Source organism: Podarcis erhardii (genome assembly GCF_964252035.2).
Source record: "Podarcis erhardii genome assembly, chromosome: 9".
Lineage (NCBI taxonomy): Eukaryota > Metazoa > Chordata > Lepidosauria > Squamata > Lacertidae > Podarcis > Podarcis erhardii.
The window spans coordinates 44,487,927-44,513,857 of record NC_138512.1 but is presented as its reverse complement, the minus strand read 5'-3'; the positions used below and the strand labels follow the sequence as shown (position 1 = coordinate 44,513,857).

At 43.2% G+C, this 25,931-nt stretch overlaps 1 long non-coding RNA gene across 3 annotated transcripts in view; it reads right to left on the bottom strand.

The window, feature by feature from the left end:
* Nucleotides 1-9,285: 9,285 nt before the first annotated feature.
* LOC309349838 overlaps nucleotides 9,286-25,931 on the bottom strand; it is a 41,869-nt gene continuing 25,223 nt past the window's right edge. For all 3 annotated transcript variants that reach the window (XR_014160207.1, XR_014160208.1, XR_014160209.1), the window contains 3 exons: nucleotides 13,721-13,861; nucleotides 12,651-12,768; nucleotides 9,286-10,293 (listed from right to left, as the gene is read on the bottom strand). This is a non-coding gene — a long non-coding RNA (uncharacterized lncRNA). The remainder of the gene's footprint in view (nucleotides 10,294-12,650; nucleotides 12,769-13,720; nucleotides 13,862-25,931) is intronic.

Sequence of the window (25,931 nt, the reverse complement as noted above, 5' to 3'; positions counted from 1 at the left end):
TATCTATCTATCTGTCTCTATATCTATATATCACACATGCACCAAGTGCTTAGATCTATATCTAAGTCCCAGAGATTTGCATCAGATCATTTTAATCATTAACCTACTTTACCTAAGTACCTTTTGAAGTTTAAACTGATTCATGATTAGATATATGGGGCATAAAGAGCTCTCTCAGCAGGGGCTAGAGAGAAGTCTTCCAAAATGCTCCTCCATCAGCACCTCCACAATGGCATAAACATAAATGCTGTAAACTAAAACTGTTTGGATTTCAAGACAGGTCACCATCATCCATGTCATGTGGCAGTGTGAATGGCTGCAGCCATGTTCACAGAAATCAGCTCAGAGATGCAACTTTTCTTAGAGGTAAGCAAAATGTGGCCCTCTGAATCTCAGTTGTAAGGAAAGTATGTGTGGAACACTTCTAGCTCCAGATCTGCAATCCTTTGCATACTTATTTGGAAGATATGAGGCATTAAAGAGTGGGTTTTCCCTTGGAAAGGAGTGGGGCAAGGGGGAAACAGCTTGGATCCATGTCTAGAAATCATGGGTCAAGTGGTTAATCACACCTGTACATTTTCAACTAGGCACAAGTGGAAGTGTGGGCGAGCCATGAGTCAACAGTGGAGTGGAATTTTACAGGTTTCTTTTAGAAGCAGGTTTGGGGGTCAGCCTGGATTATATCCGTGGGTTGCTTCCAAGCTTGTGATTCTGTATCTGGTAAAGTTTTGGAATGCAGTGGAAGAAACTGTTGAACCAATGAGACCAGTTTCTTTGTTCATGCAATGGCCTTAGCCAGCCAGTTTTGTACAGCTATTTACATGTCCAAAGAGTGAGCTCTGTTGCCAAAGAGACAAACAGGTGGGCATTTTCCCACCTCACCAGGCTGGATGCCATGTCATCCTATGATGGAGAGCAATAGGCCAAATGGGGCTGTGTGTGTCAGGTTTGGCTGGTGCTGGAAGATAGAGACACAAAGATGTGTCATGTTCTGTGCAGGACATAAAGCTGTGACTTGAGGCTTCCCTGGATACCTAATAGGGAAACAAGATCTGTTGGAGTGTTGATGCTTTGAGCTCCTCCATCCTATGTTCGGGCTGTATGTAGGTGTAAATCAAACCATATATCCTGAAGACACTACAGTCTCCATTGACCTTCATTTCAACGAAGCCCAAACCTGTATAAGTGCAGGCACTTCTGGAGTCTCTTGCCACTAGAAGACAGGAGTTCGCACAACTGTATGCTAGATGCTGAAAAAGAATGTTGGTTTATTCTTGGCAATAGATGAAGCCCTTTCCCTTGTCGGACTGCCCACACATCTCTGACAGATAAACTATGACTCTCAAGAGGCTGGGAGATAATAACATCTTACTGTGCGCATTGGCTGGTATTGATTAACTCAGCCAATATTAAGTCAACAGTGGATATGAATTTCACAGGTTTTTGTTGTTTTTTTTTAATAAAAAGCAGCTTATTGCTTTATATATCCTGTACTCATATGTAGCACCATCTTCAAAGGGCTGTCACATGGAAGGTGGAGCAAGCTTGTTTTCTGCTGCTTCAGAGGGGAGGACCCAAACCAATGGATTCAAATTACAAGAAAGGAGATTATGCCTAAACATTAGAAATAACTTTCTGACAATCGCAGCTGTTCAACAGTGGAACGGACTACCTTGGAAAGTGGTGGACTCTCCATCCTTGGAGGTGTTAAAGCAGTGGTTGGATGGCCATCTGTCAAGGATTCTTTAGCTGTGATTCCTGCCTTGTAAAGGATTGGACTTGATGACTCTGGGGGTGTCTTCCAATTTTACAATTCCATGATCACAGAAATGAATTTATTGTGTGCACGAGCAGTACATGGATTGGGTCCACAGCACTTTTTAAAGCATGATGCTTATGGGAATTGTGTGGGACTGGGCATTCTGCTAGCTAGCATGTGGTGGCAGCATCATGTTGGGGAAACAATCTGAAGAGCTTTCCTTTTCTTTTTAACCTGTGCCATCCTGTATGGATTTGTGCTATCAGCTATTGTGGTTGCAAGGCATGCTACGTAGAAGCTCAGTGAGTGGCTAGATAGAGTTACCATGAGTCTTAGATGTTCTGTTCAGCATAGGTGGTCAATGGTAGAAACTACTGCAGCCAAGCAAGTAAACAACAGTCTTGCCACAGCCGTTAATGGCAATTTCGGTATTAAATTGAAAAGTGGAAACCACAAAATACAGCTTCCACCACAGAAACAGAAGGAACTAAGCAATACCAACTGGTGCAACTTAAGTCTGAATAAATAAGCAAATAAAACTCCTGGATGCTCTCATCTTACACATGTGCTGAGGGAACTGCAATGGGTGCAAATCAGCTCCTGGGTCATGTTCAAGGTCTTGAACATATAAATTCATGAACAACTTGGGATCAGGTTACCTGAAAGACTGCCTGCCCCTATACAGACCCGCTAGATTTCTAAAAATGTTAATTGGTTTATAAATGCTTTTAAATAAACAAAATACAGTAAGAGGATATTTGGAAAGGCACATAAGGTGAGTGCTCTGTTTGATGCCCTTTATTATTGAACTGTTTTTGATTTTTCAGGGAGCAAAACTATATTGAGGGGGAAATCAAGTTTGCAAAAAAAAAGAGAAGAACAAAATGGGTGAGGGCATCCATTGCTGTGGATTCCAAGAACCAATTCAGAGCTCCAAATCTGTGCAGAGATGCACAGGACCTGAACTCTCCACTCTAAGCTTGCTATGGAAGTTCAGACTGCGCACAACTTTGATTTTGTCCTCTTCCTAGAATTGCATGCTACAGTTGAGCTGTGGCAGGAAAACAAACAGAACCAAGTGGCTGTGCCAAACTCTGCACACATGTCTCTGCTGCTACAACAATGGGTGACATCACCAACTTCCTTCCTTTTTCTTGTGAACTTTTGTGAACTTGACATTTTCTTCTATTTAATCCCTCCGCCTGCACACTGAAACATTTGAGAGTTTTGTGATATGCTTTGTACCCTAACCACAAGCCGCTTCATGTGTCAATATCGCTGATATTGAAAATGAATTGGCTTCGCTATCATGAGCTCCTTGCTCAGAGGAGATTCTCTCATTTCCAGTTGTATCATTGTTACAAGAGCTGAGTGCCTCAGGTGTATAGGTGCCGACTCTGCCCCCCCAATAATTTAAGAAAATTATTAGTTATATTATGCTTTGTAAAATCACAAAATTATGTTGGTATTTTTTATTTTCCTTGTTTGACGATAGTTACCTTTTAAAATACATTCAGTAATGAGTTAAAACAAAGCCACTCCCGATCTAGAGAGGGGGTGGGGTTGTGGGCTCTCAACCCATCAACAATCTCGCGGGGCTGGCGTCAGCCCCGCGAGAAGCGGGGATTCCCCCTAGCTCATTAATATTCACCGCCCACGGCGGCAGCCAATCGGCTGCCGCAAAGGGCGGGCCTTCACAGGTTCACTTAAGGTCGGGGCAGCCCGGGGCTCGCCCCTTTCGTTCCCCCAGCAGCAGTGGTTTGGAGGTCTTGGCCCCCCCCAATATTTTTTATAAGTCGGTATGGGCCCCCGCCCCCCCAATATTTTTTATAAGTCGGCGCCCCTGCTCGGGTGCAAAAGCACCAAACTTTCCTCCCACATGACGATGGGGAAACAGCATTTGCCCACCACAAATAAACGACTTTTCTCTAGGAAGCCAGATTTGCAATGCGTAGCATACTGTAATTTGGGAAATAATAAAAGAATTATATTCTGTGTCTTTGGAGCAATAAAGTGCCATGAAGATTAAGGGCAGGGATGAAAGATCTTTGCTGCTGCTCTCCTGATTTGTATGCAGAACATCTCTGTGCCTTCTCTACTGTTGTTGTTGTTGTTTATTAAAAGGGACGAGGAATCCTGAAGCATGAAAGTGGAGAATAGTTTGTCAATGCCTTCTCTAAAAATAATACATTTTCTTGTTATGCCCAGCATGCTCCCACACATCCCAAAAATCAACAATGATATATCATCCTGTTTGGCAATGTGCTTTGCCAAAAGGCCACTTTGAATGGCGCACGGGGAGGCTGTTGGAGTTTGACCAAAGACAGGTTCTTGGAGAGAACAATTGCGAGCTGAGGATGCTCTTCTAAGAAGGAACCCCTACTCTTGAGAAGTCGCTCATGGAAGCACCTGAATCGGGGCTGCATACCTCCAGATTGCAGATGAGAGTTCACCTGGCTGGATGTTACTCTATTAAAACACAACAGCAACAACAATTCCAGAGAGATAACTATCGGGAAACAGTTATTTATTTTATTCATTCATTCATTCATTCATTCATTCATTTGTACACCAACCTTCATCTGAAGATCACAGGGTGGTTCACACATACCCTTCTCTCTGATGATGATGATGATAATAATACTAATAATACTAATACTAATAATAATAATAATTTATTAATTTATTATTTATACCCTGCCCATCTGGCTGGGTTTCCCCAGCCACTCTGGGCAGCTCCCAACAGAATATTAAACAGAATAAAACGTCAAACATTAAAAACTTCCCTAAACAGGGCTGCCTTCAGATGTCTTCTAAAAGTCAAATAGTTGTTTATTTCCTTGACATCCGGTGGCTAAGTTTTCTGTTTGGATGGAACTGGTTTTGCACACCAGAGTCAGAAACGTTCCATCATGTCAGCGGCGTAGCTAACTGTTCGTGAGCACTGGGGGCGGGATGAGCTGCCAAGGGGTAAGTCCCCCCCCCCCGTGGTATGGCGCCCAGTGCACCCTGTACCCCCACCCACCCCAGCTACACCTCTGCATCATGTGAGTCCTCAACTCCAGTTTGCAGTGACACAACCAAGGTTTACCAACGAGGCATAAACTATATGAGACAGAGGTGTGTGTGTGTGTGTGTGTGTGTGGTATGATCAGGCCCACAGTCCGAGGGGAGAGGGAGAATCATAGAATTGTAGAGTCGAAAGGGAACCTGGGGGTCATTTCCTCCTTGAACTCTCCTAATGCAAATGCTCCTTGCAGTGTTGTTGTTTTTCTAGAAAAATACAGTGGCATCTCTGGTTACGTACTTAATTCGTTCCGGAGGTCTGTTCTTAACCTGAAACTGTTCTTAACCTGAAGCACCACTTTAGTTAATGGGGCCTCCTGCTGCTGCCGCGCTGCCGGAGCACGATTTCTGTTCTCATCCTGAAGCAAAGTTCTTAACCCAAGGTACTATTTCTGGGTTAGCGGAGTCTGTAACCTGAAGCGTATGTAACCTGAGGTACCACTGTACAGCTATTTACATGTCCAAAGAGTGAGCTCTGTTGCCAAAGAGACAAACAGTTGGGCATTTTCCCACCTCACCTGACTGGATGCCATGTCATCCTATGACGGAGAGCAATAGGCCAAACGTTCTTAACCTGAGGTAATATTTCTGGGTTAGCGGAGTCTGTAACCTGAAGTGTATGTAACCCGAGGTACCACTGTAGATGCCTGTACTCACCATGAAGTTGTTACAATAAAGTGCCACACTTTTTCACACACACAGTGCCGGTCCCTTGAGTGGCCCCTGGAAAAAAAGCACTGGCTCCTTGAGATTTAAAGGAATACAAACCATACATTTAAAGCAGATTTAAAGCGCACACCCTCAAAAATCCTGAGAACTGTAGTTTACCCTGCACAAGGCTAGAATTCCCAGTACACTTAACAAACTGCAGCTTCCAGGATCCTTTGTGAGGTGTTTTTTTTTTTTGGGGGGGGTGCACACTTTAAAACTGCTTTAAATATATAGTGTGTACACAGATCTGTAACACTGTTTCTAGTGTGACCATAATAATTAGGTCCAAGGCTGTGTAGATATTATAATTTACTCTGGCCCCAGTGTGCTTCCAAGCTGGCATTTGAAGCAGTGTGCACATGACGGTACCACACTCCACATGTATCCTGTTGTCTCTTGAGAAATACTGTTGTTTGATGCATTTTTCCTTTGAGTCAGCTTCCATCCAATTTGAAAATGTAAACCACATTTACTTCACAGTTGAGGGAGACAGCTGTTACGCAAGCACAGACGACAGCTTTATGAATAGGCATTTAGGGGGCTTGCAGGTGTGGGGATACCAAACAGGTAACGTGAAGACATTCTTGTCCCCCCACCCCACCCGGTGTGTACAGCAATGTGCAAATGTGACTTGAAACGTAGCGGGGCGGGGGGGGCGGGGGGAACGGCCTTGCTGTGATTTAAGCCACTGATGTGAACATAGCCAAAGTAATGACTGATCAAACTGAGCAACATCAATTTCCCCACCGTGTCATTTTCTTCTTGGCTGGAAAATGTGTCTAAGGAAGATGTTCTAAAATATATCTGTTTATTTGTAGTTAGCTGAGGGCAGAGGGAAATGCCATTTACAATTTAGCTCGAGCTACGTTTCTATTTTAACTCCAGGGACTTTAATCCTTGGTAGGGCTTGGCCCCAGCAGATGTTTTCAACGCCAGGGATTAACCCTGTGCCAAGCGCTATGGGCGCCTTGCGGTGCTTGCTTGGCTTTGTCCCACACCTTCTAGTAGTCAGAGAGAAACGGGAGTTAGGAGTCTAGGAAAGGAGGACACACGGCCAGAAAACATCTAGAAGGTCCTTGCTTACAGGAGGTAGCTGAGACTGAAGTCTAAGCAGCCAAAAATGAAATGAGCTCCCTCACCTGGAGAGACTAGCTGTAGGATAGAGAGAAATGCAGGGCACCCAGACGCCTAATGTTAGGCCTCACCATCTAACATTCAGGACAGGCACCTAGCCGGAGAAAGCGCCTAAGAGAAAGCACCGGTGTGGCATAATGGTTAGAAGTGTCTGAGTAGGATGTGGGAGACCAGGGTTCAAATCCTGCCTTAGCCCTGAAGCACACTGGGTTACCTTAGGCCAGTCACTACTACCTCTCAGCCTAACCTTCCTCACATCGTCATTGTGGGGATTCAGTGAGGAGGAGCAGGAGGCACATGTAAGGTCCACAAATGACAACATTTTGGAGGTCCCAGGTCGCAAGGTGGTTAGACTGGTCTCAACTAGGGCCAGGGCCTTTTCAGTACTGGCCCCCACTTGGTGGAACGCTCTGTCACAAGAGACTAGGGCCCTGCGGGACTTGACATCTTTCCGCAGGGCCTGCAAGACAGAGATATTCCACCTGGCCTTTGGTTTGGGCTCAGTCTGACCCTTATGTTTCCCTCCCATTATGGTTTTGATCTATGAACTACTTTTAAAATGAGGCTGCATTTTAAATTGCATTTTAATCTGTATTTTAAATTGGGTCCCCCCCCCCTATTATGTTTTTACTGTAATTTTACTGGTGTTAGCTGCCCTGAGCCCGGCTCTGGCTGGGGAGGGCGGGGTATAAATAAATTTTATTATTATTATTATTAATTATGTATGCCACCTTGAGTTCCTTGGACAAAATTTCTAGAAATAAACAAGCAGCATTCTCCAACACCCTTGGCATGCATGCATGCTGATGCCACCAGCCTGGTAGTGCCAACACCACCCATCTTTCAGCACCAGCCACAGACTTTTCTCTTCCACAAGGCATTTTGGGATGTTTTTCAGCGTTTTCAAAGTTTTTCTAGATGTTTTTAATTATAATTGTTTTTATAATATTTTAACTATCTAGCTGTTTTGTTTTTGAAATGGTGGTGAGTTTGCCACCCTGGGTTCCTTTTGTAGGAAAGATGGGATATAAATTCAATAAATAATAAATAATGACAACAACATATGCTGACTATAAAGTTGGCACCTTGGCCATGGAGAGTTACATGATATTTTGACTGTTGTAATGGGGTTATTATTTCTGTTCCCCTTGCCTTTTAGATGGTTGATACCCACCCTGGGAATATTCATGATGAAGGATGGGATATAAATCATACAATAAAGAATTAAGTGCTGTGAGTCCAACTAAAATGTACCAGTTCAAAGTCTGCTGACATTTTCTCATTTCCCCCCATACAGTTCTGGAAAGGCCAGACATGATTAGAAAATGTTATAGTATGCAGAATACGTTATCTGTGTGGAAACACTTGTTCCGCCAAAAGCGTGGAATAACCTGCTTTGCCCTAAAACCTTTCAAGGGGGAGAAAGAAAATGTATTTTCTAAGCAAATTCCCAACTGCAAAGATAGGAGCTGAGTATGTGTAATCTACCCGAACTATTGTGACTAGGCTGAATAGCAGCAGGAGATCTAGTTTTCCCTCCTGGTGTTTTCCTGCCACAGTCTCTGCCATAATATTTACAGAATAAATCTGTGACTTGAAAGCTTGTCACCCGCAAGGTCCCCCCACCTTTTCCTATTTATTTTTCTTAATCCAGAAGGATAATGTGAGCATAGGCCAGGAGGAAAAGACCCTGCAAACGGAATATTTTAGGGAAATAGCTACTGAGTAGACCAGGTTGGGTGCAATGCTGTTCATGAAAAGAAAAATAATCAATGCTGCCTGCCAAACAAATGGCAACTCATTCTGCCCCGAATAAACAGTGACCCGGATCCAGAAAAGTGCACAACTAGTTTCATGGGACTGTGGTAGCTTTGGGCACTTCAAACCACACCTCACGCTGGGTGACAATGGACCACTCACTCATAGCCTAGCCAGCTGCAAAGGGCTGTTGTGGAGCATATAACTGTAGAGTTGGAAGGGAGCATGAGAAACCTCTAGTCCAATCCTCTGCAAAGCAGGAATCTTTTTGCCCAGCATGGGGCTCAAACCCATGCCCTTGAGATTAAGAGTCTCATGCTCTAACAACTATGTTATCCAGGTGCTCTGAGACAAGAGGAGGAACAATGTTTGCCACCCCGAGCTCCTTGAACTAAGGGTGGAATTAAAAAAGAAGCTGCATTTAAAGAGTGGGACAAAATATGCCATAAAGACAATGTACTGAGCATGCATTGGCTGTTTCCTGCTTTCTTTAGAAGGAGATGCTTCATAAGACTGACAGCTCTCATTGTCAATAGGGGAGATGAGGCTCTGAAGCCTGACAAGTGTGAGGAAAGAAGACATGAGGGAAGTGGAACTGCCTGGAAACTGGTCTCCCTCTGCCCTCTCAGATTCTGAATCTACATTGCTTTATGGGAAGGAATGCAAAGGGCAGGATTGTGTCCGCCTTAGCAGAGCAATTATTTGCCAAATGTCTCCCTGCCATGCAGCTGTTTAAGGCTCTGGAGGCTCCTCAGACATGGCTTGGCAACCTAGTTCCTGAAAGTACAGCATGCTGAATTGCAGAGCTCAGAATAATCACCTTATGTGTATGATAAACGAGGAAAGAGGCCAGAGAATATGGTAATTGCAAGGCAATAGGCACTGTATATTTGATACAAGAGAACTTCAATAGCTCAACTTTTTTTTAATTTTAGTGTAACAGAGAATCTTTGCTTCTCTCAACAATTTCTTCCCTCTCATTGACAGTTGATTTACCAACTTTCTTGGCCTTTTCCGCATCTGTTAAATCAAAGATGAGCGACCTTACAGAAGCACCAATGAATTTTTACATATTTTTTTTTGTTACAGAGAGTGCTAGTATATTCAACAGGGTTCTTATATCAGCCACTTTTTACTGATAATTGATGTATTGTGTGGGACACATTTATGCAGGAGAGATGGCAGTTAGCTGCTCTCACTTTGCATAAAAAAAGATGTTGCCATATTTTAGAGGAGGCTGGCAATGAAGACAAGCAACAAATTTGCTCGCCAATTGAAGAGGCTGCAAATATCAGCAGCTTCTTCCATTTCACTGCTATGCTGGTTATATGTGTCCTTATGAACCCAACACTGGTAGAGCCTCCTGGAAAGTGAGCCAGGACTTCATTTTCATAGGAAGTCTAGGATTAAGGAATGAATAATGTAACATCCTCCTGCATTACTACCCAAGGTTAGCTGGCAAGATCAATCTTCATGGCCAAACCATACCACAATCATTTTTTCCTGCCTTAAGTAGCCAATTACAATTCATGACCACAATCTGAAGACTGGTGAAATTAAGTCCCCTGAAATCAAGGGCCTTAAAAGGTGCCTACCTTTGCTTTGGAACCTAGCCCCAGGCTTTTCCAAATGCTGATTAAGTGGCTTGGGAATGATGCTTGGTCTCTAGAGCGACCCTTGGGCGTCTGGGTGGGGTTCAAGTGAGGGAGAAGGGCAGGAGGCCACATACAAGTCTAGTGTCCTTGCTCCCACTGGCTATACTTCCATTCTTCATGTGTTCAAGCAGGTTCAGCTGAATGAGGTCATGCCTGGAATTTTCTGAACATCTTGATGTCAGACTTATCCACATATTTTTCACAGTTCCACTGAAATAAGAAAGAATGATCTAATATTATATATATGTTCACACGCTATTATATGTACAATATTATTCATATATCATACACATGTATGCTTGGTTTTCAAAAGCAACCAGCAAATAAACAGATACACACAACAAGGGATATAACTCTGTACAACTATTTATGTATTAATATATTTATAAAACTATGTGGCAGAAATATAGTACTGCACAGGGTTTGACTCTTTTATATGTATAATTTATGTTGCTTTGGTTTGGGGTTTTTTTTGCATATCATTTTACATATAATTAGTGCCCAGTTTGTTTCCAAGCCTAATTTAAAGTGCTGGTTATTACCTCCACATCCCTTAGTACTTGGGACTAGAATATTAAGTGTCTGCCTGTCTTCATATGATTTACAGGAGGGCTTCTTCTATATCACACCAATGCTTGAAGTGTTGTTGGCCGCACCATACATTTAAATCACATTTAAAACACCTGACACCCCACCGCCCCCAAATACAGTCGTACCTCAGAAGTTGAACAGAATCCATTCCGGAAGTCTGTTTGACTTCTGAAATGTTCAACTTCCAAAGCGCAGCTTCTGATTGGCTTCAGGAAGCTGCTGCAGCCAATCGGAAGCCGCAGAAGCCCCGTCGGACATTTGGCTTCCAAATGAACATTCGAAAACCGGAACACTCACTTCTGGTTTTCAATCGTTTGGGAGCCAGAACGTTCGACTCCCAAGGCATTCAGGAGCCGAGGTACGATTGTACAATACTGGGAACTGTAGTTCACCCCTCAACAGAGCTACAGTTCACAGCACCGTTAACAAACTACTGTCCTTATGATTCTTTGGGGGAAACCATGTACTTTAAATGTGTGGGTTGAGTGTGACTAGGCCAAGCCTTCTGGGTGGACCACTGTGGATGGAACTACTTTCCCCAAGGGAGGCTCCTCTGAGCCCTTCCTTATTCATCTTTTGCTGGCTATCGAAGACATTCCTCCCCTCAGGTCCCAGTGAACAGTATTGTTTTTCTGCTGATGCTTGTTCTTTTTGCTGATTTAGTTAATGTTTTCTTTGCTGCTCAATCTTGTATATATGTGTATTTGTGCGATTTCCTTTGACTGGATTTTTGTTCGTTTGTTGTGCACCACTTAGGAGGTATTTATTTTACTTATTTAACAAGATTTATGGACCACTTAATCAAATTACATAAATCAAGTAAGCAGCTTACATAAAATAGTATAAATAGTCATAAGAAACCAACAGGCTTAAAAAAACCTCAAATATACATAATAAAATTACACGTCTGGGTAGGCTTGCCAAAACAAAAGCATTTTACAGTGGTACCTCGGGTTAAGTACTTAATTCGTTCCGGAGGTCCGTTCTTAACCTGAAACTGTTCTTAACCTGAAGCACCACTTTAGCTAATGGGGCCTCCTGCTGCCGCCGCGCCGCCGGAGCACGATTTCTGTTCTCATCCTGAAGCAAAGTTCTTAACCCAAGGTACTATTTATGGGTTAGTGGAGTCTGTAACCTGAAGCGTATGTAACCTGAAGCGTATGTAACCTGAGGTACCACTGTAGTAGATACTGAAAACAGTAAAATGAAGGCACCTTTGCAATGTTAATAGGGTAATGAAACAACTTATAAATATAATACTGGATGACCCATACCTGACATTGCTCAGGTAGGCTAAGAAAACAATCAGTGCAGTTTAGAAAGGCTCAGTCTGCCTGCCATCTTGGTCCAAAATGGCATCCAATATAGATGAAAACCTGCCCCTTGCTCTGACAAACCACAATGCAAAACTGGTTATGATATTTTAAGAGGTGTCCACATACATGGTGAACAACTTTCCAAAATATATAGAATTTGAAATGTAGCCCACTGACATGAAGGAAAAGGCATTTGTAAGTATCACTGTTTCCAAGAAAGCCTCAGTAATTTGAGCTGAGCAGGAGGTTTGTTACAGTTTTGTCTCAGTAATTTGGAGATGTGTAAACTGTACTTCACCCATGTGGATACAACTTATGTTCTTTGCTTTGTTGTACTCGCTGCTTCCAAAGGAAGCCATTTATTATTATTTTAAAAATGATGCTTTGTACTATATTTGACAAGTGTGAAATATTCATAAAATGTAGCCCAAAAGCTTGAAACCTTGTGTATTGTTCATCATTGTCCACTTTTTTTTTGTTTGAAAACCACCAGGGTGCAATTGACTGCTGCTATAAGAAAATAATTCCTTAGTTTGTGTTGTTATCTGACCTATTCTTGTGCTTGTAGACCTCAGCAGCACACATTCATCTTTCTTTTTTGCAGACTCATTTAGCTTTCTTTTATCGTGTGGCAGCAATTCTCATTCTTCTGGCACTGACCTTTCAAACTCTCTTGATGCCTCTTGAATCCAGAGTCTGCCATTCTTATTTTTACTTTCTGGGTTCACATCTGGTACTAATGAGCCTCCTCTTACCAAGAAACTAGGCTGCTGATTTCCTAAAGAGATAAAAGACATCCATTTTCCAGCCAATAATATCTGCTTGGGGAAATGGTTGGCTCAATGTTAGCACAGTGAGGGGGAAAAGAGGCCAAGACATTTAGTGATGTACAGGTGTTGACTGATGTACAGGTAAATCTAGGACTGCTCTTAACAGCTCGGGGGGAAATGTTTTCCTCTAATTGGGTATTTTCTACCCTAAATTTATATTTCAGCAGGCTTCTTGAGCTGTAGCTCCCAGATATAGTATATTGTTCTAGGCTTGGGAGGTCAGCCTAAATCAGGGGTCAGCAAACTTTTTCCGTGGGGGGGGGGGCTGTCCCTCAAACCTTGTGGGGGGGCTGGACTATATTTTGAAGAAAAAATCCCCCCCATGACTCTCCCTTCCCTTCTCCATAGCACTGGATGAGCCCCGGTGGCTGCTTACCTGTGCCTTGCGAGTGGCAGGGGCTGGCGGCAGCGGCAGAAGGACGATGAGCAGCGCAAAAGGACTGGCTCTGGAGAGGGGCTGCTTAAAATGGCGCTCAACCAACTGCGGCTCAACAAAGCCCAGTCCCCTTCCCCCTCTAGGCAGGGCGGGGAGAAGCCAGGAGGAGGGAGGAGGCGTTGGCATGGTGTGTGAGGGAGGGGACGGAAAATGGTGCAGACTGAACGATCAGAATCAGATCCATGCCAATCCACGCGGCGATTCCCAGACTGTCTGCGGGCCGGATCTAGAAGGCAATTGGGCTGGATCCAGCCCCTGGACCTTAGTTTGCCAACCCATGCCCCCCCCCCCCGATATCCATGGGTCTCTTTTAGGCCTGTGATCCTGCATCTGCGAGGTTAAAACCTGCTGAACCAGCCAAACCTGTTCCTTTGTTAAGGTAATGGCCTTAACCACTCAGCTGAGTATCTATCATCAGCATCTGTTGCCATAGAGATAGATGGGTGGATCCTTTCCCTTCTTACCTGGCTAGTCCTAGGATGGAAGAACAATAAGTCAAGGCAGGTAGTGTATGGGTTTGGGCTGGTGCTGGAAGCTGGTGAGAGAGAGGCTTGTCTTGCTTTGTACTGGACTCAAAGCTATGGCTTGAAGATCTGCCTGGGAACCTAGTGGGGAAACAAGGTTTGTTGGAGTGTTATTACCAACATATTAGTAACTAGCAGGTCAAGTGTGTGTCTTTGTATAAGTGTGCATAACTGAACTGTTGTTATAACTGAACTGTTGTTATAACTGAACTGTTGTTTATAGCAAGGTTTAAAACTGTTGTTTATCTGTACATAAGCTAGGTATTGCACGAATCTGCTCATCTGTGTCCTTATAACTATGTATACGGAGAAGAAATCTGATTCTTTTGAGCAAGTTGTGACTTGCTTTATAATAGACCCCAAAATGCACAAATGCATTTTGGGCAGCATCCATAGACATATCAAACAAACAAACAAATAAATATTTCCTAAATAAATCTAGCATACAGTCGTACCTCGGAAGTCGAACGGAATCCATTCTGGAAGTCCATTTGACTTCCAAAATGTTCAGAAACCAAGGCACGGCTTCCAATTGGCTGCAGGAAGCTCCTGCAGCCAATCGGAACCCGCGGAACCTGTGTCAGACGTTTGGGTTCCAAAGAACATGCGCAAACCGGAACACTCACTTCTGGGTTTGCAGCGTTCAGGAGCCAAACCGTTTGACTTGCAAGGCATTCAACTTCCGAGGTATGACTGTATTTTCTAAAAAAAACAATCTGTTAGTCTAGTTCCACTCTGCACCCATGGTCATTTGCTATTCATTTCCTTTCCTTTCTGAACCCTCCAGTGTCTTTCTATGTCTTTGCTAATATTTTTTTTGTGGGGGGTGGAGTGGCATTGATTGTGCATTTGAGTGCTCTGTCATGGGTACATGGATTGTCTGTGGAACTAGACACTCTCAGACTTAGTGTTCCCCATCTATAAAAAGAAAAAAAATATTTTTTATAGGATACCTTTTAATGCTTAATTCCTTAATAATAAAAAAATTCCTGGTGACTGGGAGTGGCTGCTGGGACCATATAACACCAGTCCTAAAGGATCTTCACTGACTCCCAGTACATTTCCAAGCACAGTTCAAAGTGTTGGTACTGACCTTTAAAGTAAGGTTACCAGACGTCCTCAATTCCTGGGGACAGTCACTGGATTTACAAACCAGTCCCCATACAAAATCCATTGAAGTTGAAATGTGTCCCCGGATTTATTGAAAATAATCTGGTAACCTTAACCCTAAACAGCCTTGGCAGGTATACCTGAAGGAGCGTCTTCACCCCCCTCACTCAGTCCAGATACTGAAGTCTTCCTCAGAGGGTCTTCTGCTAGTTCCCTCACTGTGAGAAGCAAAGTTACAGGGAACCAGGCAGAGGGCCTTCTTGGTAGTGGTGCGGAACGCCCTTCCCAGTGGCAGAGGAAAGGGGCGGGGGCGGTCCACCTTGGGTGCCAGCTGGGGGGTGTGACATTGCAGTGGGCGGGCACCTCCCCCTTGGGATGCTCGCATGTGTGACGTGCCATGCCGCCCCGGGTACCGAAGCCCCTTCCTCTGCACTGGCCCTTCCTTCAGATGTCAGCTGGGGGGTGTGACATTGCAGTGGGCGGGCACCTCCCCCTTGGGATGCTCGCATGTGTGACGTGCCATGCCGCCCCGGGTACCGAAGCCCCTTCCTCTGCACTGGCCCTTCCTTCAGATGTCAAGGATAAGATAAACAACTATCTGACTTTTAGAAGACATCTGAAGGCAGCCCTGTTTAGTGAAGTTTTTAAGGATGGATGTTTTTATTACGTTTTTAAATGCATGGGGTAATTAATTAATTAATAATAATAAAAAATGCAGTGTGTGTGTATGACTTGCACGTGAAGTCTGCTGTTGGGCTCACTTGCTTGAGTTATCTGTACTGCATGCACTTTTAGTTCTGACTTTGTGTCTGGGATGTGGAGGTAAGGTGTGTAGACTCAGCAGCTTGTTGTGCACTTGGTGCTGCTTATGCTTGGAAATTCCTTGCTCGTGACATCACCATCCCAATGCCTGTTTTTTCTTTGTTTGAGATGGATTTCCCCTAACTGTGGAAAATCCAGTACATAAAAATAGCCAATGCATTTGCTGTCATTGCTGGCATGGAAACTTCTGAGTGCATTTTCTTTCAGGGCGCCGTGTTGTCACATGTGTGCTGACCTTGCAACGAGTGGCCTCTGTTACCCCAGCGCTACCTCCGTTTGTTACTCACATTAGCAGATTTGTGCAAGACCTGTAATAATAACGATAATAAAAATGCTTGGGGTTGTCTAGTCCTCTGAGGTTAGGGTATGTGTATGTCAATCTTTTTTGTAAATTAAGATCATTCCTCTCCCTCAACCTTCCCCAGCTTAATGTTAAGTTTTAGCTTAAAGCAGTGCATTTTTTAAAAGGGGGAAAAAGGTGTCAGTACTCACCATGAAGTTGTTATAGTAAGTGCCACACTTTTAACATTTGGAAAAAAATATATATGCCAGTACTGCGTACTCTTGAGTATCCAGAGGAAAAAGCCCACTGGCTTAAGGCATTTAGGGATCTGATGATAAAGGGAAATCTACCCAGTCTTCCTAAGCCTGTTCTAGTGTAGCACCCTGCTTGTGGTTAACGCTTAGCTGGAATGAAATATTCAACGCAGCAATAGAGAAATTAAAATAATAATTTATTTGTCAGACAAATAAATGAGAGACACAGTGGTATTGGTTACCAAAGCTCTGCCCACTCCAGCCCTGATGGTCAGCACTTATAGTTCCTCAGCTCAACCCCCTTGCTCCTCCTTTGGCTGCCTCTGTCCAATCAGCCTGGTTGAAATTCCTATTGGCTGTTTGCTAGAACCAATCATAAAAGATACACCCATTTCCTATTGCCTTTTATGGGAAACAAAAAGCTATATATTCTTCTATCTATAAATGACAAATAAGTAGTCATATATCTTACATTTGTCTCAACAAGGAACCTTAATTACCAGCTCACCTCTTGCCCTCCTTGCCCTATTGCCCTCCAAAACAGATGGTTAATAGTTTTAAATTTTTATCTTAAACAGATGTCAGAGATCTTGGGTTCACATTCTCATGCATCATCAATGAAATATCTCCTTCTTTGGAGGTCTTTAAACAAAGGCCTGACAACCATATGTCAGGAGTGCTCTGATGGTGTTTCCTGCTTGGCAGGGGGCTGGACTCGATGGCCCCTGTGGTCTCTTCCAACTATATGAAATAAGAATCTAGCATAAGGATCTAACATTTCTTAGTTTCTAAATCCTTTGCATAATTACATTTAAGCCAATATATTTCATACATTATCATAGATAGCTTTTTAGAAGAATAAACCTTCTCAAAGTAAAAAGGAAGGAACAGTTTACAGCCTCAAAATAAAATAGGAAGAAGCCTCTTCTTCTGTTTACACCCCCCTTCTCCAGCCAGCTGCTTTTTCCATTTGCTCTTGCCCTTTAACCTTAGGAAAATATGGCTCAAGTTTAATGGGAGGCACATGGTTTTATTTTACTATTTACCAACTCTTAATTATGTTTTTTCTCAGCTTTTTTATATTCTGTAATATGTAGGGTCAGTGTAACCTTTGCTCTCAGCCTGTAATTCCCTTTTTACGACTTTGAGAATTGTTTTCTGCTATAAATCAGGGGGCCCCCTTGTCCAGGAGGATAAACATCTTGCCAAAGTACTTAGGCAGCTGGTCTTCTGCCTGGCATAAAACATTTGAAAATCTTTAAGCTCATTTTAAAATACAGGCCCTGATCAGATGCCTCACTAGCTCAATAAACTCCTGCAGAGGTTTTTGAAATAAACAGCAAGAGGAAGCAAAGGGTGTTTCCTGCTACATGATGAGATACTTGGAGAGCTTTGTTAAAAAACAGCAGGAAGCAGCTCAGGACTGATTGGATTCCCCTCCCTGTTCTCAGCAACATGGTCAGATCCTTGGGTGCTTTAAGGCTTCAGGTTTTATGTGTGGTTGACCATCAGTTGGAGAAGCCTGGTAGAGAGGAATTATCTTCATTTACAGAAAGCTCAGCACATGCACACATCCCAGTCAGAGGTTTAAGCATTCTCACATTTGTTTTCGTTATAACAGATCTTGCACAATTCTCTTAAAACAGGAATGTGCAATGATAATTTTTAAAAGAGGCAGCAGCATGGTGCAGGTTAATATTGTAAGCCAGGAGCAGGGAACCTTTCCTGGTTGCAGGGCCAGAGTTTATCTATTTATTTAAACCATTTATATACCGCTGAACTATAACAGAATAACAGAATTGCAGAGTTGGGAGGGAACCTGAGGGTCATCTACACGGTCCCCCATCCCAAGTGAAACCATACCAGACCCTGCTTAGCTTTCCAAATGTGCTAGCCGTTTTATTGGTGCTTACGACAGGTGTCATAAGTGATCCTTAGCACACGCTAAGGCAGGGGTTGGCAAGGTATACCTCGCCTGGACCGATTCACTCCAGTGGAGTTCCGTCTGTGGGCCAGCTTGTGTGCATGTGTGAGCGCGCCAGCCCACACATTCCAGAGTCTGTGTCTGCGCAGATGCGATTTCCAGCACCACGGAAGTGAGTCCCTGCACCGCGCCGGTTTAGCACAGCGTGCAGGGACTCGCCAAGCGGGCGGCTCAGTTCGGGGGTGGCTCGGGGGCCGGTTAAATGACTCCTTAGGTTGCCGACCCCTGCACTAAGGAGTAAAGCAAATAGCAGCTTTCTGAGTAAGACTAGGAGAGGAAGCGTATGAAAATGGTGGCCCAAGAGCCCCGTGCTGCCCTGGGGAGCTAATTTCATGCAGTTGGACTGAGCTCAGAGGGAAAGAAGGTGAGTAAGAGGGGACAGAAAAGAGCTGGGGTGATGGAAGTAGGCATAATCCCACTGTAAACAAACAGTTCAGACCTCTGGCAAGGAGGAGGGAAGCTGAAATGGATCAAAAGAAAGATGGAGGAGGAAGTTCTTTGCAAATAATTGGCTGAATAAGTAGGAGAGAAAAGGAGAGAAAAAATAGGAGTGTGAGAGAGAAAGAAGGGAGAAAAGGGGTGCAGCTACTCACTCACTCTTGGCCCTGGTCCCACCCACTGCCAATATCTTCCCCTCACAAGAGATTATCCCTGAGATAATGAGCCCTTCCTAGATAAATGATTCCCATGCCTGCCCTGGAAGCAGTGGACTTTGGCTGTTTGTTGGAGTGCTTAAACTGGGCCTCCAACTAAGCTTAACCTGTCTATCTGTGTAGTGTAATACGAAATGATAATAAGCCTTCAATAACCTCTTTCCAAACCTGGGTATGTACTGGAACTTCTTGCTGCTCAGAGAGGAGAGGTGAATGTAAACCAATTGATTTTTATTATTATTTTTATTATTTTGCTGCCTAGAAATCAATAGAACTTTAGTTACATGTAGAACTACATAGATAACAGATTTTGAAGCAAATGGGCAGAACACAGCGTGTTCTGCTGACTCACAAGAAGGCACTGGGAGGGGGGGGTGACCCATCAGATATGTAAAGATTTTTGTGAAGGAAGTGACTCTATCTCCATAATGTGAGCCAGAGGAAAGATGAGATGAAGTGAAGAAAAGCAACACTTGTTGGGGTACATGCACTGGTTTATAGATTTTTAAAAACAGAAAAGGTAGATAAATTGAACAATTTATTTGCCACCTGAAGGAATTATGAAAATCTAACACTATCATTTCTATCCAGGTTGTATGTGGTCATTTTCTCTTCAGCACTAATGTTATAAATTCAGAGTTCTATATTCTTCAGTTCTATATCTTTCCTTCAAAGTATAAAGTGCACAGCAGTCATCAAAGGATATATCCTTGAAATAATTGTACTGGAGTCTTTTGAGATATTCTGAACAACATAGCACCTTCTTCTCTTGACTTTGCCAGCTAGGGCCGGGGAAACTTTTCTGACTTGCTATAAATGAAGTATCATGTTAATAGTGCAATCCTATGCATATCTATAAAAGGGATGCGGGTGGCGCTGTGGTTTCAACCACAGAGACTAGGGCTTGCCGATCGGAAGGTCGGCAGTTTGAATCCCCGCGATGGAGTGAGCTCCTGTTGTTTGGTCCCAGCTCCTGCCAACCCAGCAGTTCAAAAGCACATCAAGTGCAAGTAGATAAATAGGTACCGCTCCAGCGGGAAGGTAAAACGGTGTTTCCGTGCGCTGCTCTGGTTCACCAGAAGCGGCTTAGTCATGCTGGGCACATGACCCGGAAGCTGTCTACAGACAAATGCAGGCTCCCTCGGCCTATAGAGCGAGCTGAGCGCGCAAACACAGAGTCAATAGCAACTGGACCTAACGGTCAGGGGTACCTTTACCTTTTATGCATGTCTATCAGTAAGAAAGAAGTCTTACTAAGGTCAATGGGACTTAGTTCCCAGTAACTGAGCATAGGATTGCAGATTAAAACTCATAATTTCCAGAACAAAATGACCTCCTAACCTTTTAGTTTTCATAATATAAGGAGAAAACTTAGTTTTCATAATATAAGGAGAAGGGACGCGGGTGGCGCTGTGGGTAAAACCTCAGCACCTAGGACTTGCCGATCGCATGGTTGGCGGTTCGAATCCCCGCAGCGGGGTGAGCTCCCGTCGTTCGGTCCCAGCTCCTGCCCACCTAGCAGTTCGAAAGCACCCTTAAGTGCAAGTAGATAAATAGGCACCGCTTTATAGCTGGAAGGTAAACGGCGTTTCCGTGTGCTGCGCTGGTGCCGGTTCGCCAGAGCAGCTTCATCACGCTGGCCACGTGACCCGGAAGTGTCTGCGGACAGCGCCGGCTCCTGGCCTCTAGAGTGAGATGAGCGCATAACCCTAGAGTCTGTCAAGACTGGCCCGTACGGGCAGGGGTAACTTTACAGTTGTAACACTGTGACACCAGATAGAGCTATAGAGCTGAAATCAGAACTGAATATCATATATACTCGAGTATAAGCCGACCCGAATATAAGCCGAGGCACCTAATTTTAGGACAAAAAACTGGGGAAACTTATTGACTTGAGTTCACCACACCACAAACCTGGTGGTGGTGGCAGTGGAGGAGGAAGAACAAGCAACTTGTTCCTCCTCTGCCGCTGCCGACAGATAGAACTGCCAGATAGAACTTATCCTGTGCTTAGATATTGGGGAACTTAGAGGAAGGATGTGCATGACTCGTGCCTGACTTGTTCAGGTGAAGTGCCAGGCAAGAGATTAGGGCTTTTCTTTTTGAAAAACATTTATACAGATTTGTTACAGAAAAAAAAAGTGCAAACATGAAAGAAAGAAAGAAAGAAAGAAAGAAAGAAAGAAAGAAAGAAAGAAAGAAAGACCAAACTCTGCACATGTTCCATTGTGCTCTGGTGTGCCTTGGCTCAACTGAAATAGTTGTTCTTTATTGTCTATTGTTTGGAATATTAATTTCCTAAGTTTATTAGTGTTAATTGGTGGGGTGAGTGTAGGGAGGGAGGAAAACTGAATGCAACTGGAAGCAAATTTGCATTCTTCACGTTTTAAAAGTTTGTGTGTGTTTAGTTTATTGGCAATGGAAGTGTAGGTGTAATCAATACTCAAATTCAAAAATGTACATCATGGGGGTATGGCTTAATTTCTAAATCACAGGTACAGAGTAAATTTTGTCTGAAAATCTTCCTGGACCCTCTTACATGGAAACTCTTCCCTGTCCATGGAGAATAATTGATGGATTTATTTTATTTTTTAGTCAGGAGATGACACTCTGCACATGTGTAATGGCACACTTTTCTGAACAAGTTCTGTACAAGTTGAATTGTGATGAAAACAACAATATTAAAAAGCTCTAAAAAGTCAAAATGTTCTAAGTTGGCACTGCAGTTCTAGGAAAGTACCATCCTTGATCAACTAATGTCATACTGAATTCTGTATTTCCCCCTTGATTGTCAAGGTCAGTCTTTGGTATAAATGGAATGCTATTTCCATTACACTCCCTCCATTCTGGAAATCATTTGTCCAAGGCATTACTAAGAATCATTCATATTGGGCAGCCATTTTATTTATTCATTCATTTATTTTAAATGTACCACAGGATTTAGGGCAAGGTTCCCGTTTTATTCTAATCTTTCTCAGACATTTATGTGATTTGCACTGATTATCTCAGAACTGAGCCTTGCTGAAATTCTGTAATTACAGTCTGTTCGATGAGAAGGACCATAAAAATTACACACTGTGCTTGTTTGTTTAATTGACTGGTAGCTATTACTTTTAGCAATATAATTGGTGCCAAATAATAACAAATTGACTTGGGGAGCATGTTTTACATTCTGCGTGGAAAACAGGGTGGGCAGGTTTTTTTGGTTCTTTAAAAATCACAACTATCTCCATTTCATTATCTTAATAATTAGGGCAATGTATTACAAACTGTGTGCCTAGGTTCTTAAATAAGGATGGTTGTCTGCAGCAAAACTATGCATATCACAAAGCGGGGACTGAACTTGATACAGCTGTGAAAATCTAAGAAGCCTGCCTGTTAAGGTTTTATATAGCTATTTTAATATGAAGCAGCACAACTGGTGCCAGGAATTTGGCTGCTTTCCCATTTAAAGGTGGAAAGGAAAGGTCAGGCAGAATTGAGTCCCTTTCAAAGGGGAACTTGAAGTGGTCCACATTACTGAAGATACCCTACATATTGTTGCTGCCAAGATCATTTAGCGAGGCTTGGTAACCCAGAGCAGGTCCCTTCCTGATCTAAGAGAGCATTGGGAACTTTTATGGGAAAACTGGTCCCCTATATGCTGACGACCCCAGGCCTTTGGGGATTTATAGGTTAGCAACAGCACAGTGAGGGAACGCGGGTGTCGCTGTGGGTTAAACCACAGAGTCTAGGGCTTGCTGATCAGAAGGTCAGCGGTTTGAATCCCTGCGATGGGCTGAGCTCCTGTTGCTCGGTCCCTGCTCCTGCCAATCTAGCAGTTCGAAAGCACTTCAAAGTGCAAGTAGATAAATAGGTACCGCTCCGGCAGGAAGGTAAATGGCATTTCTGTGTGCTGCTCTGGTTCGCCTAGTCATGCTGGCCACATGACCCGGAAGCTATACACATAATCTGTATTTGAATGTAGATTTCAAATCCCTACAACTGTGAATTTCTAATATTTTTTTCAACCAGAATGATAATATGCTTTGTCTTGCAACATCAGGTTTTAAGGTAACAATAATATCATGTACTTCAGTTGTTTTCACCAGGTGGGGTTTGTTTTGTTGACATGTTGGGAGGGGCCTTTGTCTGCTTGTTCTGTGTAATATTTTCCCAGATCACACAATTTGGTTTTCCAGGATCTCTTTGGCTTATGGTGTTCGCGCCATGCATCTCTTCAGAAGGTTAAGTATTCAAGCCCACTTGATATTCTGGTAGGTCACTGTTTTCCAGAAATATAGACTCCCCTAACATGCACCAAATGATATCTTTGTTATTGTCACTTCAATTGTAATTATATTTATTTATTGCAATTATATCCCACCTTTTTCTCCAAGGAGCTCAAGGTGGCATACATGGTTCTTCCCTTCTTCATTTAATCCCCACAACAACTCTTAGAGGTGTGAGTTAGGCTGAGAGGAGGCAGTGATTGTCTCAAGGTCACCCAGTGAGCTTCATGACTTTGGGAGGGAGGAATTTGGGACTGGCAGTCTGATGCTCTAACCACTATATCACACTAGCATCCTGCAGCAGTCACATCAGATTCTGCTCTCATGGCAGTCCACTGCTTGAATTATTTATCACACTGGGTCTTCTAGGCATTGCTTAAATAAATAAAAAAAATAAGTAACCAGGACAGATGGTTTATCTTTTGCTAATATTTCCAAAGTGAAACATGAACAATTCGTTATTATTTTACCTCTGGTTTCCAAGAAATCAGCTATGAATCTGACTCATGGCTGGCTCCAGTGATCCACTTCAGAGCCATAAATAGGATGAGCACTCGACATACACTTGAACTCCTTTCGGCATAAACACTCTGGGCTTGAACACTCTTGTTGTTACTGCCCATTTTGTTACTGACACAACCCCCGTTGTTCAACGCAGACAGGTGTAAGGGAACTTAAAACAAATAAATTTAATGGAAAGCAGGCAGGGAGTTAAAACAGAAGGAAATTTAGTCAGGTTATGCACTGTACCACAATGGACTTGTTCAGCTATGGGTGTCATAACTGGTTGGCATCCATCCGTCTCGGGAGACAATGGAGGAGTGCGCCTTGAATCTCAAAACCTCAGTATACTCAAACATAATTACTCACAGAGCCAGTGATTAGAGTGTTGGGCTAAAACCTGGGAAACCAGGGTTCAAATCCCTGCTCAGGCATTAAACACACTAGGTGACAAGTCACAGTCTCCCACCCTAACCTACTTCACAGGGTGGTTGTGAGGATAAAACAGGGAGGAAGAGATCCATGTATGTCACCTTGTGCTCCTTGGAGGATAGGGGTGAGATAAATGCAATGAATGAACGAATATTATAATTTAGCTAGGCTGCCCTCTTAAACAGACTTACTGGAGCAGGGGTGGCTAGCCTTTATGGGCTCACCCTTGGCCAACCTTCTGGGGATTGCATTCCGGCAATGAGTATGGGCAAAAGTAGATGTGACCACCTCACACTATTACATGAACACACAGACCCCCTCCATGCTGATCAACTGAGGAGAGGAGTTTATTCCCTCCTCTCTGCTCATCAGATGGTCAACCTGATGGCTGTTGTTGTTTAGTCAGTTAGTCATGTCCGACTCTTCATGACCCCATGGACCAGAGCACTCCAGGCACTCCTGTCTTCCACTGCCTCTCACAGTTTGGTCAAACTCATGCTGGTAGCTTTGAGAACACTGTCCAACCATCTCGTCCTCTGTCGTCCCCTTCTCCTTTGCCCTCAATCTTTCCCAACATCAGGGTCTTTTCCAGGGAGTCTCCTCTTCTCATGAGGTGGCCAAAGTATTGGAGCCTCAGCTTCAGGATCTGTCCTTCCAGTGACCTGATGGCTAGGGAGGGGCAATTTGCATTCCCATCAGGGTCCCATGCTCTGCCTTTCCCAGAGCTGGCAGCTTTGTTTATTTTTTTGCTCCCATCCAAATCAGTGAGGACTTGAAAGACCAATACTACTACTAATAATAATTTAAAAAATTGCTGGGGGTCCAGATGGGACCCCAAAAGTGAGGTCTAACCACCTCTGTGCTACAGGGTCAGCTTGGATTAAGTGAGGCATACTTCAGTGTAAACATACATAGTAATGTGCTGTTAGTCATACAAGGAGTGAAATTGAGATTACAGTTCTCTCAGCCTGCAATGTTTTTCCACATTTCCTCCAACTATGGATGAAAACTGCTCCAGGTTTTCCACATCATTAATATTAGAATTCTTTGCTAGACATCTACCCAAATATGGGGACCAACATTTATCCCTTTCTTTAGATTTAATTTAAAATGCAAAGGGCTCGATAAATATTGCAGAAAGCACTGCACACCCGTCCCTTGTACTTCAATTAACATTTTAAGGTCAGAATTATTCCCATTTACTGTGATGTTTGTCCTCAGTTTTGAGCACATTCCTCTTAGCATTTTAAAAAAATCTGATATCAAGTATCTGAAATGTCTTGAATAAATGGTCCCACTATATGCCTACAAATACAGGCTGCTTCTGTTTTCTTATTATGACATACAATATCTGTTCAGTGCTTTTCTATTGTTGTCTGATAAGTGATCACTGTGAATATAACTATTGTTTTATTCAGACTTTTAGCCCATGAAGCTGTGAAAAATGTCTAGTCTTGGTTTAGGAAAAAGATGAGGTTATATGAAGAGAACAGACCTAGCTTCTGCTTCTCTCTGTGTGTTTGTGTGTAAACACTATTCTGGCATTATTCTACTGGTCTGTTAACATCACAGTTTTGGCATACTAATTAATAATGACGAGTATTTAGCTCACACAATACATCTATAAAGGCTTTCTAGAATTCAGCTGGTATCCCATCTAATCCTGGATATTGTGTGCACGTTAGGGATTGTATGCACATTTTAACTTCTTGCAGAGAAAAGCGGGCAGAGCATGCTGTGCCCTGGTATGTTAATTTTGGTATGTTAGTTTCATCACATTTCCCCTGCTCCCATCTCCGCCTCTGTGAGTCATATAGTTCATTATATCTTACAAAGACCTT